This window comes from Neovison vison, chromosome 13 (genome assembly GCF_020171115.1).
Source record: "Neovison vison isolate M4711 chromosome 13, ASM_NN_V1, whole genome shotgun sequence".
NCBI classification, from domain to species: domain Eukaryota; kingdom Metazoa; phylum Chordata; class Mammalia; order Carnivora; family Mustelidae; genus Neogale; species Neogale vison.
Window position 1 is genome coordinate 93,521,072 of NC_058103.1, and position 26,672 is coordinate 93,547,743.

General features: G+C 42.0%; 1 protein-coding gene and 1 pseudogene across 1 annotated transcript in view; both read right to left on the minus strand.

The window, feature by feature from the left end:
* AVEN (apoptosis and caspase activation inhibitor) overlaps positions 1 to 26,672 on the minus strand; it is a 154,961-nt gene that overhangs the window by 88,223 nt on the left and 40,066 nt on the right. The window lies entirely within an intron of this gene.
* LOC122893251 lies at positions 23,655 to 24,785 on the minus strand (annotated as a pseudogene).

Here is a 26,672-nt window from a genome sequence, read left to right on the forward strand (position 1 = left end):
GACAGTTAGCCAAGACAGCCTCCAGAACTGGGAGAAACAAAGTGCTGTTGCTCCAAGCTGCCCACCTGCTTTGCTACAGCAGCCGGACTAGACTACGGCCGATGAGGACAGACTTCTTTTTCCTTTTATCATTTTTTTTTTGAGTCCTATCCATGAAACAATTCAGGATCTCAAAGGTTTTCTCTGGTTTTACCCAGAAGCGTTACAGCTGTAGCTCTTACTTTCAAGTCTATGATCCATTTTTGCTTGATTTTATTACATCGCACAAGGTTTAAAAAAATGTCTTTTAAATAGGTCATTTTAAGGGAGAAGATATTTTCACACATGTAACCAACAAAAAATTAACACCTAGTTCTGAGGGTGCCTGGCTGGTCAGGGGGCATACAACTCAGTCAGGGGGCATACAACTCGATCTCAAGGCTGTGAATTTAAGCCCCACATTGGACCTAAAGCATATATTAAAAAAAAAAAAAAAAAGTAACATCTGGTTCTAGAATTCTACAAATAACTCTTACAAAATTACTTGAAAGATATTTATACTGAACCTCTATGCAACAGTTTACAAATCAACATGCCATACTGTTCAGTCTTATACAGTTGAGAATGTGTGGATTACATCATCAGAATAAGCAATAAAGTTGTAACTTAAAACAAGCTCTGATGTCTACCCACAAACATCACGTTTCCCGTCAAACCCACAGCACCACGTATAGCTTCTTGCAACCACACCGTCACTGGTCAGCCGCTGACCCTCAAACATCCCAGCAGTCTTCCACTCTTCCTTCTCCACTGAAGTATCACTGGATTTACAATGTGGTCACCAGAATTTGGTCAAATTTTAATAATTATTATTCATGTACTGTCAGAGTTTAAAACGCCATCATTTTAGGGGGCGTGATCACAGGCTAGAATCAAAATCAGTGTCCTCTATGGAGTAACATGTACAGCTGAATAAACTATGCTAAAGACAAAATCCCCTAGAGAGGTAAACTCTAAAGCCACAATATAGAGAGAAACAGATCACGGCCGCATGGGAAAGGTACACGCTGCATTGGAAAGAATTTTTAAATAGCAATCAGGGAACCTGAATTCCAATGTAAACCCTGCCATTAACTAGCTGTTCATTGAATAACATAATACCCCAATCTTTAGCTTTCTCATCCTTAAAAATAGGATGAAATGATTGTTCAAAGTTCTGGAAGCTCTAGGGGCACCTGGGTGGCTCAGCTGGTTAAGCGTCTGCTAGGCGGAGAGCCTGCTTCTCCCTCTGCTTCTGCCTGCCACTCTCCCTGCTTGTGCTCTCTCTCACTCTGTCAAATAAATAAATAAAATCTTACTAAAAAAAACTTATTAAAAAAAAGTTCTGGAAGCTTTAAAATTCAATGTATAAACCCTTTTCTACAGATGGGGAAAATGTGGTACATTGAACTGGAAATAATTTGGACTAAACAGGTAATACAAACCAGCACCTTGGTTTCCTTTTAACAAGCTAAAAAAGAAAAAAAAAAATTAAGGCACTCATGACCTCTTCAAAAATCAAGTAATACTGAGTATTTCAACAAAACAACTTCGTCTCGTTTTTCCTCTTATCAATCAGCCTTTCAGTTCCTCCCTATGTTCTGACCTGCAAATATAATGCTATAAGTCAGGGATTAATAGAACAGCTCATCCCCAGTGCTCAGTGTCCCCAGGGTAAACTTCAGTCTGGGAGGGATGCACACGGAGCAGTGAGGGAGGAAGGGGACACCCAGCCAGCCAGCCAGCCAGATCAGCCAATCAACCCTGGCGATCAGTGGGGTGACAGATGTCACAGCCAGATGGCCCTTACAGTCTTTCTACAATTTGTTCTATGGAATATTAGCCATAGAAGGTGCTCTCTAAGAAAAAAGAATACCACAAATGTTCCAGAAATGCTGCCTGTTGTACTTCATTCCTCAGCAATTCACAATGAACATGCAAATAATTTTTTCTGTGATTTTAGGAAGTGTCTATTTTTTTTATTATGTTCAGTTAGCCAACATGTAGTACATCATTGGTTTTTGATGTAGTGTTCAACGATTCATTAGTTGTGTCTATAAATATTAAAGGCTTTGAGAAGCCCTACAGAAATCTGATTTATATTGTTTATTCTAGGGTTTCTCATCCCAAGTAGCTACAAAACTCACTCTTCACAAAATACGTACTAACACTCTGTAAAACTCACGCTCCAAGGAAGCCACTCTGGAATGTGCTTGCTTAAACATAATATTTAATTCACATACTACTGAATTGAAACCAAGTTTTGTTGTTTGCTTTGTTTTTTGCCTCTGACGTTCTTGATTGCTCAGAGAATCATTTACTAAGTTCTAAATACTAAACTAATTTTCCAACATCCAGTTGTTCAAAATTAAACAAACAGTAAGGCTATCCCTCTGATACAGGCAACTGAAACCTAGCAATCAAATAATATGGTCCAGTGAGACAGAAACCATCATTAGCTCTCTGCTCCAAGTACATAAATCACTATTACCCTGTCAGAATGTAGCTTACATCCATTCCTGTCTGTTGTTTTAGTTTTAGTTTTGGTCACTGCACAGTTTAGGTTAAAAAAAAAATCTTTCAAGCAAAAGGTAATTAAAGTACTGGCAAAGTGAGAATAATTTAAACCACCAGAAGGTAGATTTAAAAACTGAAAATGGACAAGCCTTAAGATACTCCATACAAGTAAGAAAATCCAAACCCATTAAAAACAACAACATAAGACTTTCCTGGGCATTCTTATTGAAAATATAAGTCATCCTTTGAATTAGGATTGACTTAGATTCACACAAAATGGGGCAATATTTGCAAAAAGTAAACAATTTTGTTAACCATCTATACTCTTCAGTTTTTCAACATTTGCTTTCTGGACATTAAGTGTTCTTGCTTCTAGCTGTGTCATAAGAGAACAAACAGCCTACCCTAAATCAGCACCATCGAAAACACTTGGTCCTAGAGGACGGCTAAAAAAAAAAAACAAAACAGTATTTTTTAAAGATTTTTTATTTATTTATTCATTTATTTATCTGACAGACAGAGATCACAAGTAGGTAGAGAGACAGGCAAAGAGAGAGGAAGCAGGCTCCCTGCTAAGCAGAAAGCCCAATGTGGGGCTCGATCCCAGGACCCTGGGATCATGACCTGAGCCGAAGGCAGAGGCTTTAACCCACTGAGCCACCAGGTGCCCCCAAAATGGTATTTTTTCAAGGAATCTTTCAAACCCATTCTAGCAATTCTGAGACACAAATGATACCGGCATTTGAAGACTTACTGACAGATCATGAGAAAAATCACAATAATAATACTGAACCTGCCCTCATGAAATAAACTCAGTTACTACATCCACTTACAGCAATCACTAGATACTGGGGAGTGCAGGGGTGCACTCTTTATTAGCTCCCAAAATCAAGTTCCATGATTAATTATGAGATCACATTTTTCTTCACATTAATGTATATTCTTCTTGTTGTCAAATTCACATTTACCATTCTCCTTCAAGCTCCCGTTCAAAATGTATCACTTTTTTAAAGATTTTATTTATTTATTTATTTGACAGAGAGAGAGATCACAAGTAGGCAGAGAGGCGGGCAGAGAGAGAGGGGGAAGCAGGCTTCCCACTGAGCAGAGAGCCCAATGTGGGGCTTGATCCCAGGACCCTGGGATCATGACCTGAGCTGAAGGCAGAATATTTAACCCACTGAGCCACAAGGTGCCCCCAAAACGTATCACTTCCAAGAAGTCTTCACTCCCCTACTAAATGCCTGTGGTATTAAGTGTCTCAAGATCAAATTGTAGGAAGGCCTGGGTGGCTTAGTCCATTAAGCATCCGCCTTCAGCTCAGGTCACAGCCCCAGGACCCTGGGATGAAGCCACCTCCCTCCCACCCCAATCAGGCTCCCTGCTCAGCAGGAAGCCTGCTTCTCCTTCCTCCCCTGTAGCCACTCCCACTTGTGCTCGCTCTCACACACACTCTCACTCTCAAATAAACAAAGTTGTACACTTTGTAACATGCTGCTTTGGGAAGATGGTCTTCATCTTCCTGTATATGCATGAGTTCTTCTCAACTACATCATCCTGAGGACTCCTTTTATAATTCAGGGCTTCGCAAACGCTTCCACCCAAGTACTCCCTTTGTCGGAGGATCTACCACAAAATCAAAATTTACTTGAAGTCTTCTGTTTGCCCTTTAAAATTCACTCAAGATGTAAGATTAAACATGGTAGTGCATTTGTTTTTAACATAAAAACATTTAGTGTTGGCGAGGATGTGGAAAAATTGGAACCCCTGTGCTCTGTTGGTGGGATTGTAAAATATTTTGACTGCTATGGAAAACGGTATAGAGGTTCCTCAAAAAATTAAAAATAGAACCACCATCTGATCCAGCAATCCTACTTCTGGGTGTATATCCAAAAGAATTGAAAGCAGAATCTTGAAGAAGTATCTGCATGCCCATGCTCATGAGAGATGAATGGATAAGTAAAATGTGAGGAATACACATAATGGAATATTAGTTTTTCTTAAGAAGGAAGGAGATCTGTCACATGCTGTGTGGATGAACTGTGAGGAAGGGAAATAAGCCAGCCCCCAAAAGACAAATACTGTATGATCCTTTTTTTTTAAAAAAGATTTTATTTATTTATTTATTTGACAGGCAGAGATCACAAGTACGCTGAGAGGCAGGCAGAGAGAGAGGAGGAAGCAGGCTCCCCGCTGAGCAGAGAGCCCGATGCGGGGCTCAATCCCAGAACCCTGGGATCATGATCCGAGCCGAAGGCAGAGGCCTCAACCCACTGAGCCACCCAGGCACCCCTACTGTATGATCCTTTTTATACGAGGTATCAAAGTAGTCAAGTTCATAGAAACAGAAGGAAGAGGGGCGCCTGGGTGGCTCAGTAGATTACGCCTCTGCCTTCAGCTCTGGTCATGATCTCAAGGTCCTGGGATCAAGCCCCGCATCGGGCTCTCTGCTCAGTGGGGAGCCTACTTCCCCTTATCTCTCTGCCTGCCTCTCTGCCTACTTGTGATCTCTCTCTCTCTCTGTCAAATAAATTAAAATCTTAAGGAAAAAAGAAAAAAAAAAACAGAAGGTAGAATTGTGGTTACCAGGGGCTGGAAAAAGGGGGAAAGAAGAGTGTTTTTAACAAGTATGAAGTTTCAGATGGGCAAGATGAAAAAGTTCTAGAGATCTGTTTTATCACAATATAAATACTTAACGCTACTCAACTATACACTTAAAAATGATTAAAATAGTAACTTTTTAAAAAACGTATTTATTCATTTGAGAGAGGGAGAGACAGAGAGAGAGAGCACAAGCAGGGGAAGAGGCAGAGAAGCAGGCTCCCCACTGAGGTGTGAGTTCAATGGGGAGCTCCATCCCTGGACCCTGAGATCATGACCTGAGCCGAAAGCAGACGTCCAAATTATCTGAGCCACCCAGGCGCCGCTCAGATGGTAACTTCTATGTTATGTGTTTTCAGCACACTTAAAAAAATATATTTGTAATCACTTGATTTGTCTCAAATCTGCAAGTAAATAATTGGTGTTACCGTATTTACTCACAGACACAGGCACAATGAAGTTGCCTCAAAGTCCCATGCAGCTCTGAATGCGGCTCCCAGAACAAAAGCTACTTCGCACACGTCCCCTGCTCAGTTCAACAGTTACTGAGCAACTACACCGTGGTAACTGCAAGGGAATACCAGGATTAATCAAGCCATGATCCCTGCCCCTGAAAAGATCAGAGAAACTGCTGCACTTAGCTCAGTGCTGGGAATCCATTACCCATGCAGTGAACTGACCCTTTGTGCAGTTCTCCTCAATTACCTGATAAGGTGTAGGAAGAAAGTGGGGATTTCTCTAGACTGCACTTTCTCTGAAGAGTTCCCACAAGATTAAGCACAGAGAACAATACCCACCTGAGGGACAGAAGTCCATGTAAATTTAAAAACATTCAACTAGCCAAAGGTCCTTTCGTTAAAAGAGAAAAAAACTTAAAGTAAAAATGGTAGAAATATGCTTCCCCTAAAGCAAATATATAGATAATCTTTAAGGTGCTTATTAACATAGCAGGAATAGACTCTCCATGGCAACAGGAGCGAGCCAAAGCTGTCCAGTGAAATAAAAAATGTGCAACCCAATAAGATGGGAAATTTATGGCTGAGGTAACTAAAAAGAAATTTATTAGTACAAATTCTAATACTTAATCCACCAGACCGGTTGTGTTCTGTTCTGCGCAATGTCTCAGAATGAGAGCACACAGAGTCGCCCCCTCAACAATAATAATTCGTGTTACTTTATGGTAGGTCTTTTTGTATACTGCAGCGTCAATTTTGCATAAATCCTAGTATTTCGCCTCTGGGTACAACCACAAGAGACACTTAGTCTACAAGAACAAGCTTACTTTCCTTAATAATGGCATATTGGTGGTTACGTTACCACAGAAACAGCTTTAAGTCCAGGGGAAACTGATAAAGTGGGAATTATGGGAAAAGCTGCTTTCTCCATCCTCAGTGTGTCTTCCTAGGCCTTCATCATTTCTGGATTATCACAAAGCCTCTGGCCCGCTCTCCCTTCCTCCAGTCTTGCCCGCCTCACACCCTTCCATCCTAGTTGGCACTCACTCAGAATTAATCTTTCTAAATTTCAAAACTTACCACAACACTCCCCTGCACAAAACCTTCTGTGGCTCCCAAAGAAGGGATCTCTGATAAGGCATTGGAGGCTCTTTACAATTTAGTCCCTGGAGGACATACTTTCCAAAAATCTTTATTTTCAAATAATTTCAAACTTTTAGAAATGTTACAAGAACAGTAAAAAGAACTCCTTACCCTTTTCATCCACATTCTCCACTTCCTAACCCTAGGACACAACCTCATTTAGAGCAGGAACTGGATACTTTATTCATCTATGCCGGGCACAGAGATGATACTCAATAAACTTGTGAAAGAAATTAACCTGTAAGTGAATTTGTAGGAATTAATGAAGGGCCCACTTCCTGGTTAAACAGAGTGGGTTGAATGCAAATGTTGCCTCTGCTCCCTCCTAAGCGCTCACTAAAATAACTGTTGAAGACATTTTTATTTTTTATTTTTTATTTTTTTTAAGATTTTATTTATTTATTCGACAGAGAGAGATCACAAGTAGGCAGAGAGGCAGGCAGAGAGAGAGAGAGAGGAGGAAGCAGGCTCCCTGCTGAGCACAGAGCCCGATGCAGGACTCAATCCCAGGACCCTGAGATCATGACCTGAGCCAAAGGCAGCGGCTTAACCCACTGAGCCACCCAGGCGCCCTGTTGAAGACATTTTTAAAGCATAAATCCATACGGACAAAGAGAAGAGATAACAGCAGCCAAACTGACGGGGGGTGATGGTGACTGACCCAGCAGCCCCAGGATTATGAGCCTTAGAGGGACAGCCAAGAAAGGCACAGGAATGAGGAACAGTAATCTCTTAGGAGGGGGTACAGAGACAGCTGCAAAAAGGAAGGATGTTAAACAAATTTCAAACCCTCCAGATCTATGGCCCAACGCGATACTCTCACATAATGGACCCTCCCTCCAACACCAGCAAAAAGACTTTGCCAAAGAAATTAATTCAACTCCATGCCAGGCTCAGTCCCTAGAGTCCCAAAAATCTGGGGGAAAAAAGCTAAAGCCTGCCCCCATGGAACCATCATTCTAATGGAGGAGGGGAGACAGAATAAGCAAGAGATTAGTGACAGATCAGATGTGGTTACTGGCATGTAGCAAGGGCAGAGGACGGGAATGCAGTGTGGTTCTTGCTACAGAGCAGAAATCTGAGAGGGAGGGAGGAACAGAGGGAGGGAAGAGAAGGAAGAAGGAAGGAAGGAAGGAAGGAAGCCACACAGACATCCAGGGCAAGAACATTCCAGACTGACAGAGGTGGGTGCACAGATCTTAGGGTGGAAGCAAACTCCAAGCATGAACAGCACAGTAGCTGAGGTAGTGAGGCAGGGGAAGGGGGTGGGGGAGTCCAAGATGCAGCAAGGAACCAGATTAATAGAAGGAACCATCAACACAACAATTCCCCTACCTACTGACCACGCACTGCAATTACCTGGAGAGCTTTTAAAAAACCAACCAACCAACCAAACTCCTAGGAGTCCCCCCTGAGTTTCTGATCTGAATTTTCCCTGGGATGGGGTGTGGTTGGCTGTGAACAGTTCTGAAATCTCCGAAGATGGTCCTCATGTGCAGGTAAGGTTACAACCTATGGAACTGGAAGAACTCTGGAGCCAGGGGTGCTAGGCATAGCCGGGGAACGAAGTGGAGGGGCTCCACTGAAAACAGGAAGAGTAAGTAAAAGGTGACAAACTCAAGATCCAGACACCCAAACCATCCGTATCTCTTTCCATCAAACACCAAGAAACCACAGACCAAAAATACTGGCAGTCAGATGCACGTGCATCCGCTGGAGACTGGAATGGGCAAAAAGCAAACACTAAATGCCCCCAGTGTGAGGCGGGGAAAGCCTAGAAGCTGGGGTGCTCCAAGAGCTTTACTTTCTTGAAAACTGAGAGGTATACCCCAACTAAGCGACAGGAGAAGTAAAAAACCATTATGAAAGGTTGAGAGAAAAAGACAAGGAAAACAGAAATATTTGGAATATGTAGATCCATTTGGGGACTGTGAAATTAAGTAAGTAATTTAACCATTAAGTATAATCACTTAGACTCCCTTGGAAATAATCATTCGGAACAAAAATGAGAGCTATGTTAGGTCTGTGATAGATGGTAAATATTGCAATTAGTTTCTACTAGGTAGAAAATCCATGAACAACTCCATCCATTTTTAAATGTTTTTCATTTTCAAAAATGACAAAAAAAATCTTTTGCAACCTTATGTGTAAATATGCTCACGTATATACACAATTGGATATTACCACAAGAGACCACATGGTAATTCTGAACATATCCAGTATGCTTATGAGAATATCAAATAATGTCTTCTAATTGCATCTATCAGCTGTCTTAGTGGTTGTGCAAACTTATATAAAGAATCAAGCCCTGGGGGTGCCTGGGTGGCTCAGTGGATTAAGCCTTTGCCTTCCACTCAGGTCATGATCTCAGAGTCCTGGGATCAAACCCGCACCAGGCTCTCTGCTCATCAGGCAGCCTGCTTTCCCCTCTCTCTCTGTCTGCCTCTCTGCCTACTTGTGATCTCTCTGTCAAATAAATCAATAAAATATTTAAAAGAAAAGAATCCACACTAATATTTTATAAATTATTATAAAGAAAGAAACAACACTTTCAAGTAACACTTTCCCAACTCTTAATAAATATCTAAAGATATTAAAAATGCAAGGGAAAAAAGGCCATCACTGTACTCATGGACACAATGGTAGGAGTCTGAGACCCCAAGAACACATCTAAAACGAAGGTACAGTTTTTGGGAGACTGTTTAAATATGACAATTCAACTCAATTCATTTCAACAAACATTTTTGATGTCCTACTATGTGCCACGTCTCCTGCGAGGTGCTGGACCTCAAACAGGAAAGGCTCTGCTTCTGCCCTCAAGGAACTCCAAAGTTGTGAGGGAGACAGACACCCAAACCAGCCATGACAACCATTGTGAGAACACAGGCCCAAGGTAGAGAGACTGCACAAAGGAAGGACCAACCGCACTGGGGCCTCTGGGAAAGTTTCAGAAAAGGATTAGTGAGTTTTGAAGGCAAAGGGAAAGTTGATGAGGGGAATAATAAGATAAAACAACTGGCGAAAGGGTAGCGAACATGGTATGTTCCAAAAAGTTTAAGTAGTTTGCTATCATTAAAAGCAGGGGAAAGGGTGCCTGGGTGGCTCAGTCAGTTAAGCGTTTGCCTTTGGCTCAGGTCATGATCCCAGAATCCTGGGATGGAGCTCAGCATCGGGCTCCCTGCTCAGTGGAGAGCCTGCTTCCCCCTCTCCCTCTGCCTGCCTCTCTGCCTACTTGTGCTCTTTCTCTCTCTCAAATAATAAAATAAACAAATCTTTAATAAATAAGTGAGTTTTAAAAAAGTGGGTGAACTTGGGTCAGAGAAGGCAGGAGACTTTAGCCAACGCCAGATCTGGACAAGTCCTGTGTGGCATTCCTGTCTTCAGCCCCTAAAACTTTCTGAAGGCCTCCAGGCTGGAGGGAGACAAATACGATTTAGCCTCCCGGGTTCCCCTTGTTCCACAGCACACCAAAAACAATTTAACAAATTAATACTTTGACCATGTCAATTTAATACTTCGCAGCCATTATTCTCTGAACCAAAAATTAAATAAAGTCTAAGCAAGCCTTCATATCCCTTCATCAGTTCCCCTTTCCCCCTCAAAGGGTCTCTCATCTCACTATTCAGGAGCCTGTCCTCTTCCATTCTAGCACACCTGTCTCCTTGAAGGCAGTAGCCATTTTGCCCAAATGGCTCCACATCTCGGAACAAATTTCCTTCCCAATCTACTGGAATAAACACAGTCTCCAGTCTGTGGTGAGCACAACATTGTTCTCTAGGGTTCCACAAAAACGAAGAGTGGAGATACAAACAAAACACAACGACCTACAGCATTTTTTATATTCTATACCCTCTACGACTTCTACTCAGACTCAGACCTACAGACTATTACAACCCTTTTCTTCTTTCATTTCAATCTTGTGTTTTATAATTCCTTCTCAACCCACCAAGCTCGTCTCCTCCACTTTAATAAATAGAATCTTTTTAAAAAATAAAACTTATTTATTTGAGGGAGAGAGAGAGAGAGAGAGAACACATGAGGGGAGGTAGAGGGAGAGGGAGAAGCAGACTCCCGGTGAGCGGAGAGCCCAATGCCGAGCTCAGTCCCATGTCATGGGATCATGAACTGAACTGAAGGCAGACGCTTAACTGCCTGAGCCACCCAGGCGCTCCTTAAGGAGTTTTAAACATCTTAACATCCCACAATCCATGCATGCCCTTTTCATGGACTTGCCCCTCCCTCAAACTCTGCCTCTTCTCCAACAAACTTTTTTTTTTTAAGATTTTATTTATTTGAGAGAAAGAGAAAGAGCAGGGCGGGAGCAGAAGGAGAGGGTGTGCTGAGCACAGAGCCCAACCCAGGACTCAATCCCACAACCCCAAGGTCACTGCCTGAGTTGAAACCAAGAGTCAGATGCTCAACCAACAGAGCCCCACCATGGTACCCCTCTCTAACAAACTTCTTAAAACAAGCTGCCTTACACTCCCTCCATTTTCTCCTTGCTCATTCTTCAAACCCCTGCCCTCAGATTCTGCACTCTTGGCTCCACTGGAACCGCCCTCACCACGGGTGGCTCCTGTGCCAAAGCCACTGGTACTTCACAATCATCCTTCTACTCGCTGATCACTTCCTCCTGTAAACCTTGCCTCTTCCCCTTCCACTGCAAACTGTTTTCATGTCTCCACTCCTCCCACCCCCCAACAACCTCTCTGCACATCCCTTAAATTCTGACTCCTAGGAGTACCTCTTTGGACAGGTTTCCCCGAGCAGAATGCTCACTACTTCTTTTGGTCTCCCCTGCTTTCTAGATACCTCTGTCAGGTGTTGGTCACGTATGTGCATATCCATCCACTCCACTTAGCCCAAAAGCTCCTCAAAGGCAGGAACTAATTCTTATTCCTCTTTGTACCCCCACCAACCACCCCTCGTTCTTAGCACAGCACCCCAACACCCAGGGTTGTCCAACAGATGTTTCTAGAATGATCAGTAACCAAAAGTTACTATAAATTATCTGTATTACAAATATATACACATGTGGTATTAATTCTGTGTATATTTCCTACAAATGAAATTTAGTTTACATATTTGACCAAATACTAAAAATTAGTTTCCTTAGTTTATCACAGTTACCCTTACAGCATCCAGTTCAACTAGTCTCTAAAACTGTAAAAAAAAATCACAAGGTGCTCCTTTAGCTAAAGGAGCCAGGGTGACCTTAAAATCTAAATCCACTTCATGCTGTATGACAAGCATCTCTAACCTCCATAATGGGAATAAAGAAAATTTTATTATTTGGCTGCTCTCAGATGAGAGGGGAAAAGTACCTCTCTACTTACCTACCCCGTTAGGGTCACCCCAGGAAAAAAACAAGCAAGCAAATAAGGTAGAAAGAAATGAAGATGAGGGTTACTTCCTGAGTCTTAGGACCATGTCTGTTAGTAAAGGATCACATATTCAATGAATATAAGATCATTATGAGAATAAATTATTTAGGAAAGATCATGATGGCACAAGAGGATAGTTTGATAGACTCCAAAGTGTTAAAAAAAAAAGATGCATTTTTAAATTTTTTAAATTTTTTTTCAATTTTTATTAACATATAATGTATTATTAGCCCCAGGGGTACAGGTCTGTGAATGCCAAGAAGATGCATCTTAAAAAAAAAAAAATACATCTTCACTGAAGGATGCTTCTATCCTTCAGCAAAATCTCTCTCAACTCAGTCTATAGAGCTGGATAAAATCAATGCCAAATGGTAATTTCCTGAATACCTGCCACACATAATTCATTATCCTTCATTCAAGTAAGCACAGCTCTGGAGCTCAAAAACCCATTCAATTTCAACTGCAAGATCCATAGATTACCCAGGGTTTATGTGTCCATAGTAACAAAAGATGTATGTTAGAACCAAATTCTCTCCATCTCACACAGCTTTTGAAGTAAGAGTCTGTATCAAGGTGGTTACAGAGATGACAGTGGCTCATGAATGGGGGCGGGGGGGGGGGGGCAGAAAGATCAATATTATCTTCATTGAGAAAAGTAAGTCAGTTGTTTTCCACATCAAAAAATTGAAAAATTTCGGGCACCTGGGTGGCTCAGTAGGTTAAGCCTCTGACTCTTAATTTTGGCTCAGGTCATGATCTCTGGGTCTGAGATGGAGCTTGGCTTCGGGCTGCCCTGACAAAGAGTGAGCTTGGGATTGTCCCCCTCCCCTCATTCATGCTTGTGCTGGCTTGCTGGATTGCTGGCTTACTTGCTCTCTCGCTCTCTCTCTCTCAAATAAGTAAATAAATAAAATATTTTTTAAAAGTTTGCTCCAGGTTTCAGGGAATACAGGGAGTTGGAAAAAAGCAAAGCATGAAGAAGACACAATATATCTTGCGACCTATTAGAGGAAGACTCCTAAATGTATCCTATGTCTCCTCTCTATAGATGCTTACCTATAATTGGCAGCCCCTGCAGTACTTGCTGGTTAGAGAGAAATTTGAAATTAAGTCCCATTCACCGCAATATCAGTGTTCCCTGAGTCATCGACACATTCAATGGCAAAAAATTATAATGAATCTCTGAAGAGATATGAAATTGCATAAATGATGAAACTGTATTAACTCTTCTCAAAAAAAAAAAAAAGGCTCCAAAACAGCATAAATGGAAAAATTGAGTTTAAACATGCATTAGGTTTTGGTAGAACAATTGAACCTTATCTAATTTTCTGAGATGGTTGAACTAAATGTGGAAATGACACTGTCCCACCAAGGAAAACAGCACAGACAAAAATCTGTCAATCACCCAATAACTACATCTGAGTGCCTAACATGGCACTTTAGGAAGAAAGCTGCACAAAAAAGAACACCAAGTTTGACATGCCCCTTGTCCACATGGAGCTAAAAAAGGAAACAAAGCACTTCAAGGACACACATCGATTCCAACTTATTAGTAAGCAAGAATTCTCCATGTACTTTTAGCCTCACCCACTCAATTCTGGAGACGAAGGACACCTGAATTATCAGCGACAACATTTCTCAGTCATTGGCTTTTCTACTGGACAGTGACTACCTGTCCAAGAATCTAATATAAAATGATATCTTTAATTTTCAGATACCAGAGAAGATACTTATTTCAGTATTTTTTAAAAGATTTTACTTATTTATTTGAGAGAGAAAGAGCAAGAGAGAGGCAGAAGGAGAAGCAGATCCCCCGCTGAGAGCCTGATGCAGGACTTGATCCCAGGACTCGAAGACTCTTCTTTTTGAGAAAAGTTAATCCTGTTTCTAAGACCGAACGAAAGGCAGACACTCAACCATGCTCAGCCGACCGAGCAACCCAGGTGCCCCTTAAGGTAATTTTATTCCTAAACAGCACCTTCAGTCTCGCCTGTCAGAAAAATCCTCTAGGATCTATGCTGATCAGCATTAGAACTACTCTGTTAGTTTACCTTTTTGCTTTGTTAGTGTGCCTTAGTGACTGAAAGGGACTATTGAAGTAGAATTGGGCATAAGATTAGTTTTTTTTTTAATTCTAGATAGCAATCAAATTGTGAAAAGGAAAATGTAAATGAAGGTAACTTTTTGGTTTGAGCATATAATGACATTCTTTACTAGGAATGTAAGCAGACAAGAATCTCATTAAATATTTGGTGCCCTATTTGCCCCTAATACTTATCAAATCCGAAGGCATAATCCACAATGTACGATGCTTAAAACCGTGGAGTGCTGCAGAGAATGATAACACCCCAGACCAGAAGGTATCTCCAATAGCTATCTGAGCTAACCTTCTGCCTCCAATACTAAAATTATCATGAGAAGTGATAGCAAAATCATTTTAAAGAGCATCATGAATTCTAGTTTTCTGAGAGTCAAGTGAGCAAGAGTGATAAAAGAAGGATAAGAAATATGAAGGGAGGGAAGAGAATGGAAATTAAAAATAAAAGCACCATTCTATTCAATAACACACATTACCTGCTTTTTCAAAGTCAAGCACTAGTAGTTCATCTATCTCCCAAACAGGGACTATGTTAGTCACTCCTTGGCATCCAAAGAAAGACAGGGGCGTCACCCGCCACTACCGTCCTAAACATTCAAGGAAGGATGTAATGTTCAAGGGCGTAACGGAACTCATAAGAGAATCAAAGAATGGCAACCAAAATAGTAAGAGATGTACTTCATTTACTCAGCATCTTCAAATACAAAGTATTCTCTAAAAATTAAATTTGAGGGGTGCCAGGGCGGCTCAGTTGGTTAAGCTTCTGCCTTCTGCTCTGATGATATTGGGGTGGTGGGCTCAATCCCCCTGTCGGGCTCCCCACTCAGCAGGGGATCTGCTTCTCCCTCTCCCTCTCCTTCTGTCCGTCCCCCCCACTCATGCTGGCGCTCTAATAAAATCTTTAAAAAATTAAAATTAACCAATTTGAGATAACTGAAGAATAACCTATCTTGAAATTATCATTTATTGAGTATGCTACATTTAATTTAAAATGTAATTTTTGGGGCACCTGGATGGCTCAGTGGGTTAAGCCTCTGCCTTCGGCTCGGGTCATGATCCCAGGGTCCTGGGATCGTGCCCCACATCGGGCTCTCTGCTCACGAGGGAGCCTGCTTCCCCCTCTCTCTCTTTGCCTGCCTCTCTGCCTACTTGTGATCTCTGTCAAATTTAAAAAATATATATATATTTTAAAAAAAAAAAAAATTTAAAAAATAAAATGCTATTTTCATGTTGGGCACAATGCAACTTTTTCTGAGGACCCTGGTCAATTGTTATAAAGTGGCATTCTAGAGGACAGATACCTGGGGGGGCTGCTTGCCTCCACAGTAATGCGCACTTCCAGTTATTGCATAATGTGTCTAGTTCCCTGACACTGGTTTGCTGCCATCGCCCCTCAATATCCTCTAGACTTGCTGGCCCCTGCTTTTTCCCTGCCCTCTTCAAACTCGCCAACCTTTTCAGGCTCCCTTTCCAGCTCCCAGTATCCCCTTGACTCAAACACCCTTCTCCAATGCCACCCAGTCTCCCCTTTGCCAACACGGTTATCCCACAAAACTTTCTGATCTGTCAGGCTGATAGCTGAAAATAACGCCTTTCGGTTTCATTTGCATTTTCTTATCATGAGTGGGTTGAGCATCTTCTCACAAGCTTAGGAGCCATTTGCATTTCGTTTTCTGTGAACAGTCTGCTCCTAGCCTTGGCCCATTTTCAATAAGGTTGTTAAAACTCATTATACATACTGGCAATTAGTTCTCTATAATAGGAGTTCTAGTCCTCTCCACCAACCCCCACTCCATGTGCACAGTCATTTGTCTTTTGTCTTTGGTTACAGTGTCTGCCAGGTAAAAATTCTTAATTTTTATGTAATCAAGTTTAACAGTCTTTTCTTTTATGGTTCCTGGGTTTTGTGAAATATTTAGAAAGATCTTCCCCTTTCTGATGTTAGAAAACAATCTGGAGTGATTTGTCCTAATACTTTTATGGGTTTTTAAATTTTACACTAAAATTTGACTCATTTAGACGCTATTCTGTTATGCAGTGTTAGGTTTGAATCCCACTTTTTTCCCAGATAGTGACTCCACTTGTGCTAACATCACTGATGAGCAAATCCATCTTTCTCCCAGTGATCTGAAATGCTTTAGAGCTTTCTGCTTATGTCATGATGCTTAGGATTTGTATTATGACAACATTCAGATAAACTAGAGTTGGAGTGGTTGAGACTTAAGGCATTGCTTTACATCTTCTGAAATGACCAAAATTTTCTTTCTCTGTAAGCTCCTCAGGGCCAGTATTGGACGTATGTGACTAGCCAACAGTAAGTGCTTAAGAATGTTCTTTGAATGAATACTAACCCACATTGTTAAAAATCAAGCATAGATTAAAGTTCACTTAGAACTACAAAAAGAGTTGCATCACTGTCGATTACCTCTGTGTATGTCCCAAGACTTCCCTGTTCACCCAAGCCCTTTCTTCAACACAAGTCCTTCAGTCAAGTCAGTGGCGAGCAACCTCACTAGAGTCCATGAACATTTAATCACAATTCACCCACTTACATTACAACCAGTATGGAAAAGAACTTGGCAGTTTCTCAGACAACTGAATATATATCTACCCTATGACCCAGCATTTCCATTCCTAGGTATTTACCCAAGAGAAATGAAAACACATGGCCACAAAAAGACTTGTACTTAAGTGTCCATAGAAGTTTTATTCATAATAGCCCCAAATAAGAACTGAACTAGTATCTCTAGACCAGAGAGCTGAGGAACAAATTGTGCTATATTCGTATGATAAAAAAACAAAACACAAAACAAACAAACAAAAAACAAACAAAACAAACTCGTCAGCAGTAAAAAGGAATAAGCTACCTGCAACAACATGGGTAAATCTCAAAACCATGACATTGTGTGGGGAAAGTCAGACATAAGAGAATACATACCACATAATCCCACTTGTAGGCCTTTCAAGAACAGGCAAACTAATCATGATGACAGAAGTCAAACCATGGTTCCCTGGGGAAGAGGGGAAAGACGAGAAAAGGCCTTTCTGGAGCCATGGGAATGTTTTGCAGCCACTCTCTTCCAGGTGTTGCCCTGAACCAGCAGCATCTGGGCACTGTTACAAACGTCAATTCTCAAGTTCCAGCCCCAGACCCACTGAACCCGAAATTCTGGGGGCAGGTACAATTTCCTATGCGTCCCGAGCCAGCCTGCTGTTCCTGACCCGTGCTCCACTGTTCTGTTTGTTTGTGGCGGGGCTACAAAGGTACATACACCTGTCAAAGCTCATCAATATGTTGGCTCAGGAGCTAAGCATTTTGGAAGTCAACTATACCTCCATTTTTTTCAATTCAAATATAATCCAATATTATCTTTAACTACCCCCCAAATAAAATAGATTAATAACAAATATTACCCTTAACCCTAAGGAGTCTCCTCCTCCTGTTTTCCCAACCTTGATAAATGACAAAATAATCCAGTGAGGAGCTTGAATGGGAAACTCCCTCTTCCAATCCTTCCCCTCTTTTGCTCCATGCAGTTCAATCCCCTCCTTGTCCAACTCTATTTCTATCAGCTCCATGTCTTCTTGCTGCCTCTTTTTTTAAAGATTTATTTGACACAGACAGAGGACAGCGAGAGAGGGATATAAGCAGGGAAGTGGGAGAGGGAGAAGAAGGCCTCCTGCTGAGCAGGGAGCCCAATGCAGGGCTCTATCCTAGGACCCTGGGATCATGACCAGAGTCAAAGGCAGACACACAACAGCTGGGCCACCCAGGTGCCCCTTCCTGCTGCTTTTTAAAAGACCACAGCTCCCTTCTATCTGTCTCAGGCATATAGTCTACACTCCCTAGCAGGGCATCAAAAACCTCTGGCAACCTCCTCTCAGCCCAACACGTCCAATCTGGTCTCAAGCCCCTTGGACCTTACACTGACTGCCCCAACATTGGCAGTGGCAGTCAGGATACCGCAAACACACCAAATGTGTTCTTGCCCCTAGGCCTTTGTTCAAGCTGCTTCTTACCTCTCAGATGCCAGTTCTCCCACTTCCCCTCCGAGCATAATCCTAGCCACCCCCCAAAACCCAGCTGCAATATCAACTCTTTTGTGGAAGTTCTCTGTCATCACACCCAGGCAGAAATAATTGCTCCCTTCTCCGTGCTTACATTTTTCCTACTTCGAAGAATGTATATCTACATATGCCTCTCTTTTTTTTTTCCACGTGAAATTCGTAAGTCTCTACATTTTTAGGTAATCTCTTCATATCATATACTCCCCACTTACCACCTTTTAATAGGTCCTTATTACCTACCAGATGAAGTTTAAATTCCTTAGCAGGAAGTTCAGTACATGCGTATGTTCAGCACCCTGGATAGCTCTGACCTCTCTCCCGCTTCTCTCTGAATTTAAGTCAAAGCCGACAATCCTCAATGCACCAGGCTCTCCTGAGTTCCCAGAGTCTCCCAGTGTTTCTCCCTCTGCCTAAACCATCCTCCCCTCTACTCCCTGTCACCACTTCCCCTTTCCTCATCACCTCCTCCTAGGCTTTCCCATGAAATTGAGTGCTAGAGTCAGAGTACAATAGTCAGTAACCAGTCATTAGGTGGAAGAAATAGGAGTAGACAACAAAGAGCTCAGAAGCCAGGTAAAGAGGCATCAGAGCAAGAAGAAGTGGGGCTGGTCCTTCTCAGCAAATGCTGGAGCAGTCACAAGGAGTCCAGGGCAGTGGCTGAGCCTCTCAGTTTAGTGGAGCCTGGACAGACATACAAACCAGTTTCTACAACTCAGCATGTGACAAAGGGTGTACTAGACGAGACAGGACACACATCGAATCCACAGAGACACAGATTAGCAGGAGTTGTGAAATTTAACCAAAGCTCAAGGAGATCACTCACAACAAGATGTTGCTGAACTCCAGCTCCATCAGAGTTACAGAGTACCAACTGCTAAATTCCTGCTGAATTAGGTGTCCTTAGGGAAGTCTTTTAACCCTTCAGAGCCTCAATTTCCTAATTATAGGATGAGAGAACTTGGTCAGATAAGGAGGTTTCCTTTAGCAGGAAAATATTCCCAGACAAAAGCAGAATCCCAGGCATGGAACAAATACATGGACTTTTTCAACATGACCAGCTAGGAGAGTGACTTATTCAATGACAAGGGTAAGCAAAATCAATCAGTAGATGGAATTTTATATGTCACAATAGTGAATAAGATGTTGAGTTTTCAAGTCCAGAAAACAGCAGCTCATAATGGAACCGTTGATACAACCTCCACCGTAGCAAATGCACAACCATAATCAGGTTGTTATGGCAACTAGAATACTTGGGTTAAAAAGAGGAAGAGAGAGGCTGTGTGTGCATGGCAGATTTTCTTACCACTCCCTTTAGAAATATTTTTAATGTTTTACATATTATCTCAAACTATGTTCTTCACTTAGCACGCAACAAGCTTCTGGTTAATGTTTCGGGATAAACAAGAAAAATAAAAGAAGCTTCGTAAGATTGGCTCAGGGGGAGGGAGGAGGTCAAAGAGCATCTAGCCAATGTCTACCCCCAGCTCAGCTTAACATACCTCCTCTAAGAAAACCATCCTGCTCTTTCCCAGTGAAATTAGCGACTTCCTCCCACATGAAAGCCCCATTTTACCTCTTCTTCTATAACAGCTTTAATACCTATCACACTAAGGGCAACACTGTTCATTTATATGCTTGTCTCCCTCACTCCATGTCAGCTGCTTGGGAACAGAATTTATCTTTAGTTACGTTTATACATCCAGTGCCTAGAACAATGCAGACATTTTAGGTGTTAAATTGTTCAGCTGAAGACCAAAGAGTCAACCCTATCAAATTATAGATAGGAAATCTCTCTGCAGGAACGATACAATTATTTTTAACTTTAGCAAATGTATTTCTTGTAAAACACATTTCATTTTTCTTGTTATTTGTAAGAATTTCTCCTAGGAGAGAAACGGAGAATTCAATGGCATGTGTCATGGAAAGAACCAGAGGCTGGGATTCAGATTCCAGGGGCTCTACTGTTCCACATGCCTCCTGCTAACCAGTCACAAGATCTGCATCCCTGAGTAAATACCATCGTCTTCAATGCTCAGCATTCTCACCTAGGGGATGGGAGCCAGACCTCCCAAGAGCCCCTCCTGCCTCTGAACCAGCATAACCAATACATTTTTTTAAAGCTTTAAAGAAATTTGAACACGTCAAAACCCATTCATGGAAGATTTTAAGGAAATGATGCTTAACCAGGTTTGGGGAAGAGGTGGAGGAGTACACGATATTCATTCCTAGAGAGGTTTTTTCAACCACACCACACACAGGGAGATCAATGTATCAGTTTCTCTCCTACCTCCCTAGAATATCTGCAAGGAGGGAATTTATTTATTTTTAAGATTTTATTTATTTATTTGTCAGAAAGAGAGAGAAAGCATAAGCAGGGAAGCAGGGGGCAGAGGGAGAGGGAGAAACAGGCTTCCCACTAACCAAGGAGCCCAATGTGGGACTCGATCCCACGACCCTGGGATCATGACCCGAGACAAAGGCAGGCACCCAACCGACTGAGCCACCCAAGAGTCCCAAGACTTTATGATGAATATGTGTTGCACGTAAGTAGCAGAGACTAAATAAATAAACAACAAAGTGAGGTTAAAAACCATCATGTGAAACACAGAAAAAGATCTCTTAACAAAGATAACACTTAAAAGCATATTGAGTCTCACATATAAAGACTATACGCTCATATGCCTCAAGTTTTTGAGAGGGTAAGAATTACCAGATTACCTTCTTCAACACCCTCTCTCTCAAACTTCCCCTTCCCAAAGCTGCTCCTTAACCAGCTTCCCCAATTTCAGCAAATGGCATCTCCGTCCACTTACTCAATCAGACTAGTCAATCTCCTACCCAAACCAGACTTTTGAGAGTCATTTCAACCCTTCACTTCCCATCATACCCAGATACCCAGATACCCAGCTCATCGGAAGCTCTACCTTTTATACCTCCAAAATACTCCTCCCCTCCATCCACTACTCTCCTTCTCTACTGTTAGTACCTTAGTCTAAGGTTAGGGACTGAACGTGTGCCGCCAAAATTCTTACTTTGAATCTCTAACCCCCAGTGTGATGACATTAGAAGGTAAGGCCTGGTGGTAATTAGGCTCAGATGAGGTCACAGCAGTGGAGCCCCCAGAAGACATGTGAGCATCCTCTCTTTGCTATGTGAGGACATGAAAACAAGGCAGCTGTTTGCAAGCCAGGAAGAGAGTCCTCACTAGACTCTGGTCATGCTGGCACCCCAATCTCAGACTTTCCAGCCTCCAGGACTAGGAGGAACAAAGGCCATTGATTAAGCCATACAGTCTATGGTATTACAGGCTAAGATAGGAACCATCACATTTTGCCCATTACAATAATCTCCTTACTGCTCTACGAATTTCTTCATTTCTTACCAGGTGATACAGGCCTCAAGACAGATCTTCTAAAAACACAGCAAATCATGGCATGCTCCTGATTTTTAAAACCTTTAAGATTTTCCTTATCTTTCTGCATGTCATCACATAGTTCTGATTGAGATTACTGACACTTATTCATGTCCCCACAAGAACGCATCTACCATTTCTTACTCATAGTGCTCTACCCTAGAATTTATCCCAAGAAGCTTCATATATTACTACCCAATCTTGGGCCCTTCTTTTACACCTCTGTCTTTCAAATAATTTACAAAAACATTAAATGAAATTGGTCTCAACTCCTGGAGTATGCCCAAGGTTCTCCATTCTAAGAACTGCCATCTATTCCCATCATTTTCTTTCTGGCTCAAACAAAAGACCTACTCACATAAATGTCCCCAAGATGATTTACATAATTGGATATTTATTAAGGCTTTTAAACTAGAATTTCAGGTACAAACCTTGTCAAAATATATTTTAAAATCTAAAATACAACCTCCAGGGACGCCTGGGTGGCTCAGTGGGTTGGGCCTCTGCCTTCAGCTCAGGTCATGATCTCGGGGTCTTGGGATCAAGCCCCACATCGAGCCCCACATCAGGCTCTCTGCTCAGCAGGGAACCTGCTTGCCTCTCTCTCTCTCTCTCTCACTCTGCCTGCCTCTATGCCTACTTGGGATCTGTCAAATAAATAAATAAAATCTTTTTAAAAATAAAATAAAATAAAATGCACCCTCCACTTGTTTCTAGTCACCTGTATAGTTATTTATTTCTAAAACCATGCTACCTTTTCTTCAGAAGTTGTTCACCTAAGTATCCAAGTATCCCACACTTTTAGAAAATAGATCTGCCATCCAGACCTGCCATCACTAATCTCAAATGTTCAGAACTCCCTCTGGAACTTTCCTTACAGATAAAGGCTAACAAATTGCCAGGCTTTTATTTTGTTTAGTGCATCTCCAATTTCACCCTTAACTTTTTTAAAAAGTCACAATTGCTATTTAGTCCAAACCACCCACATAAAAATTCTTATGAAATAGTTTAACCAAGAAACTGATAATGACTGAATCAAAATTTGAGTCTCCCTAATAGGAAACAAAGAGCACTAAAGAGAGAACCACCCCATTTCTTGATTGCATTATTTGTTCTTTGGGTGTTGAGTTTGCTAAGTTCTTTGTAGATTTTAGATACTAGCCCTTTATCTGATATGTCATTTGCGAATATCTTCTCCCATTCTGTGAGTTGTCTTTTGGTTTTGTTGACTGTTTCCTTTGCAACAGTTGACTCTTTCCTTTGGTTTTACTAACTGTATCCTTTCCTTTTTCCTGTGCAAAAGATTTTGATCTTGATGAAATCCCAATGACAAACCAAAAGAGACTCTTAATCTCAAGAAACAAACTGAGGGTTGCTGGGGGGGGTGGGGAGATAGGGTGGCCGGGTTATGGACACTGGGGAGGGTGTGTGCTATGGTGAGTGCTGTGAAATGTGTAAGCCTGATGATTCACAAACCCGTACCCCTGGGGCAAATAAGACATTATATGTTAGTTTTAAAAGAGAGAGAGAAAGAGGGGACTACCCCAAACAGTTATACAGTTTTTGTTTTTGTTTTGAAAAGTTAAAAATTCCTTAATTTTTTATTCCTGGTACCACTACCACAATTTACAGGGCAATATACCTGATGTAATGAAAAGAGAAAGACAAAGCTACAACAGATAAAAGACCTCAGGAATATACATCTAATTGACACTACATTGCATTAATCAGCAGCTGCACTTTTTGCAAACTGTGGCTATGATAGTCCTGAACAAGAGGGTTTCCTGTTTAAGCTGCAGTAACTTTTCTGACTATGGATGATTGTTCCTCCTGTGGCAGATTTTTACAGTTCCTCTAATGCATTTGGGACGATGGTCTCAAAGTAACCCGCAGCTTTCCTAACAACTCCTCACACTCTCTCCTGCTAAGAACTGTAGCACTTTCTTCTGAAAATTTTTTTAGAATCTGCTGCTACCATATCCACCACTTCCACCACCAGATCCATAACCACCACCATAGGGACTGCCCGAGCTCCTTCCATCTAAACTGCCTCCCTTCATGGGTCCATAATTTGATTGCTGTTGTCCTCTATAATTTCCAAAATCATTATAGCTCCCACCACCACCATAGTTACTTCCAAAATTTCCTCTTCATTGTGACCATCATATCCTCCTCCACCACCTCCATATCCACCTCCTTGGTTTCCATATCCTGGTCCACCACCACCATAGCCTCCTCTACTACTGTAACCAGGACCACCACCATAGTTGCCACCATCACCTCCAAATCCATTATATCCACCATCACCTCCCCCATAACTACCTCTGCTGCCGCCACCTCCACCACCATGGCCTCCTCTTCCACCAAAGTTTCCACCATGGCCAAAGTTCCCACCACCTCCAAAGTTCCCTCCACGACCCATGAAGTTGCCAGACCCACCTCCACGACCTCTTTGTGATCCAGCAGACTGAATTTCTTATTTAGAAAGAGCCTTTTTCACTTCACAATTATGCCCATTAATAGTGTGGTATTTCTGAATAACAACCTTATCAACTGTATCATGGTCATCAAAAGTTAAAAAGGCAAATCCTCTCTTTTTTCCACTCTGCCTGTCTTCCATAACTTCTATGGTTTCAATCTTGCCGTACTTTTCAAAGTAGTCTCTCAAATTCTATTCTTCTGTATCTTCTTTAATACCACCAACAAAAACTTTCTTCAGTGTTAGATGGGCACCAGGCTTTACAGAAACCTCTCTAGGAATGGCTCTTTGGTTCCACGACATGCCGATCAGCCTTGTGTGGTCGGGCACACATTGCTGCATCCACCTCTTCAACACAAGAGTAAGTCACAAAACCAAAACCCCTGGAATATTTTGTTTGGGGGTCCCTCATCACCACACAATCTGTAAGGATACCCTATTTTTCAAAATGTTCTCTTAAACTATCATCTGTGTCTTCAAAGCTCAAACCTCCAGTAAACAGTTATCTCAACTGCTCTGATTCCTTTGGATCGTGGCCCTCCCTCCCCCCACAGCAGCGGCGATGGCCGGAGTCGGGCTGGGGGTGACCAGGAAGCAGTTTTACCTCCATTCTGAGACCGGACTCACCTCTTCCAACTCGAGTTCAATTTGGGCAGTTTTGCATGAAAAAGAAAAATAGCAGTAAAACTTGTGTAAAATGGGTGATTGGACTACATTATCTCTGAAGTCCCTTCCAGCACTAAAATTAAGTTCCATAACAATAATGACAACTGCTGACATTTGTTGAGCCCTGGCCCTCAGTGTCCCAGGCACTGTGCTAGGGGATTTCCACAGATCGTGAACAGTAGGACTAGAAGCATGTTACCATGAGACACTTCTCTATTTTAACTCCCCTGATATACAAGGGACATAAATGGGACACAGACCCTTTCTAGAAAATGTCTCTGGTATAAAGGAGAACAGATATGGAAGGCCCTAAGTTATGGGGCTTGCTTTATTCCCTGAAATTGGGAGAAGTTGACTCCTGAACAAAGTTGTTCCCTAAAGACCGGATGCCTAGAGCTGCTAAGACAGGCAACAAAACAAAAACTAGAGGGGCGCCTGGGTGGCTCAGTTGGTTGAGCGGCTGCCTTCAGCTCGGGTCATGATCCCAGGGTCCTGGGATTGAGTCCCACATCGGGCTCCCTGCTCAGTGGAGAGCCTGCTTCTCCCTCTACCTCTGCCTGCCGCTCTGCTTGCCTGTGTTATCTCTCTGTCAAATAAATAAATAAAATCTTAAAAAACAAAAAACAAAAGCTAGAGCCCACACAACTAGTCCTGCTGGCCCAGGGAATGGCTCCTTGCGAGACTGATGAAGACACAGCATCAGACCCCATCAAGAAACCAGGCATGATCTCTGCAGAAATGAACAGCGACAGAAAGTTCAAGAGCATTAGCAGCACTCTGATAGACCTGGAAATCTGAAGGGCCCTCGTAAGAGGGATCTAAAAGTACAGAATGTGGCCAAGCCTAATGTGTAGTCTTGCGGCCACGCGGTCAAACTTCAGTGTCCCTACTAGACTGCAGGGTTCTCAGGGACTTTAACGTCTTTTTAAATCTACCCTCAGGGCATAGCATAGTCTAGGACCTGAGGCACAAGGAGCACTTGATAAATATTTAAGGGGAACTATCAGTAACTCATCTTCCCGGAACATACTTATACCACTTACTGGGGTGTGTCTGTGAAGTCAGAGCTTTCTAAAGTGAGGACTGGAGACCTCTAGTGGTTGTCTACTGTTCACCAGAAGTCAAACGGGAGGGCAGAGTGAAAAGGGCCAAACTCCAAGACACAGGGTAAGTCCTGAGCTCAGTGAGACAAGGGTGTGCAGCCTGTGATAGAGTAAAAAGCTAAAGAAATTTTAAAAGGAGACATTTTTAAAAGTCCAAATAAGATAAAAATGCCATCTGTTTGTCTGGAGGAGACACATCTGAAGAAAGCAATGGTTTCCTAATCATCCATTTTACCCTAGACTACCAGTAAACCTGGTTTGTATCTCCTCAGCATCCCACGAAGTTTTCAGTTTTAGCTAAATATAAACGACTAGTATTCTAAAGCATATTTGCTGTTTGACAGACTATGAGAGAATAAATTGGAACAATTTTGGAGAGGAAAAAAAATCACCCCTTTATAAACTCTTTGCATGGAAGAGAAGAAGGAAGCATTCATTCTATTTTATATGCAGTATCTTTTCCTCAAAGACCAGCAACTCAGAGGGTCGAACCCGTCATCTGCTATCTCTGAAACTGCAGACCTCATTTCGGCAGAATGTTGGTGATGCCAGAGAGGTACCACTCGCTCAAACTTCTCCTGGGAGTCTCACACTGGAAGGGAAAATCTGTATCTTTTTTCTCAGTAAGAACTCTCTCTGGATTCTGGGCTCTGGAACCACATTGCCTGGATTCCTATCACAGGTCAATACTTTACTAATTAAGTAAGCCTAAGTTACTTAAGCTCTCC